At 30.0% G+C, this 874-nt stretch overlaps 1 protein-coding gene across 3 annotated transcripts in view; it reads right to left on the bottom strand.

Annotated features, from left to right (window-relative positions):
• EXOC6B (exocyst complex component 6B) overlaps positions 1-874 on the bottom strand; it is a 734,244-nt gene that overhangs the window by 641,959 nt on the left and 91,411 nt on the right. The gene's annotated exons all lie outside the window — the stretch shown is intronic.

The raw sequence follows: 874 nt of genomic DNA, 5'->3' as shown, positions 1-874 counted from the left end.
AAAAAAAAAAAAAAAATGCCATGAAGATTAGACATAGATTTATACTTAAGAAAGAGAGACAAAATTACAAACCCACAAGCAAATTTATTTAGAAATTAGATGTTTAAGTAACATAAACCACAGAGTAATTCAATTGTATTAATGTTGCCCCAATGCTTGATGAATTTTTTTAGGAAAATCTAAAATTTTACTTCCTTATTTATTGAAAAATATTTAAGTGTTTGACAGTAATCATCATAGAATTCTCATCATAAAAAGACTGAATTTTAATTCCTCTGTACCTTTCTTTCTCAGTTAAACTAATCTAGAAAAACTTAATTTTGGAAAAACCTAACTATACATTTACTCCAAGATTATACTCAAGAAGCTGACATTGCTAGAGACAAATCACACAGCTGTGCTGCTAAACTCAGTTCAGCTACATCTGATGACAAATTTAAATTGGGCAGCCAAACATCACTAGATAATAATATTAAAATTATCCCACCCAGTACCACCACCAAAAAAAATCACTTTGTAGTCTCTAAAATGTGTGAAAACCTTTCTTTCTCCACTCCTCAAATGTCCACCCTCTCTGTCACTTTCAGTTGTATTTCACAGAAATATATATATATGTTATCTATATATACCATATATGTATTATTTCATCTCCTCTCAAACAACCTGCTTACATTTAAAACTCCTATTCTGTCCACCCTCTTGTAACAATAAAAATTCAAGTGTTTATCTATAGTCATTCTTGTTGTCTCTAAGAACTTTACTCCTGCAATTATCCCCTTTCATTCCTACCCTGAATTATATATCTCTTCCACTCTACTAAATCATTCTCATGAATATATAAACATGACTTTATGAAATCCATCTTTACCTACTC

This window comes from Bison bison, unplaced genomic scaffold (assembly GCF_000754665.1).
Source record: "Bison bison bison isolate TAMUID 2011002044 unplaced genomic scaffold, Bison_UMD1.0 scf7180017864508, whole genome shotgun sequence".
NCBI classification, from domain to species: domain Eukaryota; kingdom Metazoa; phylum Chordata; class Mammalia; order Artiodactyla; family Bovidae; genus Bison; species Bison bison.
This window is presented reverse-complemented; position numbering and strand designations above follow the sequence as displayed.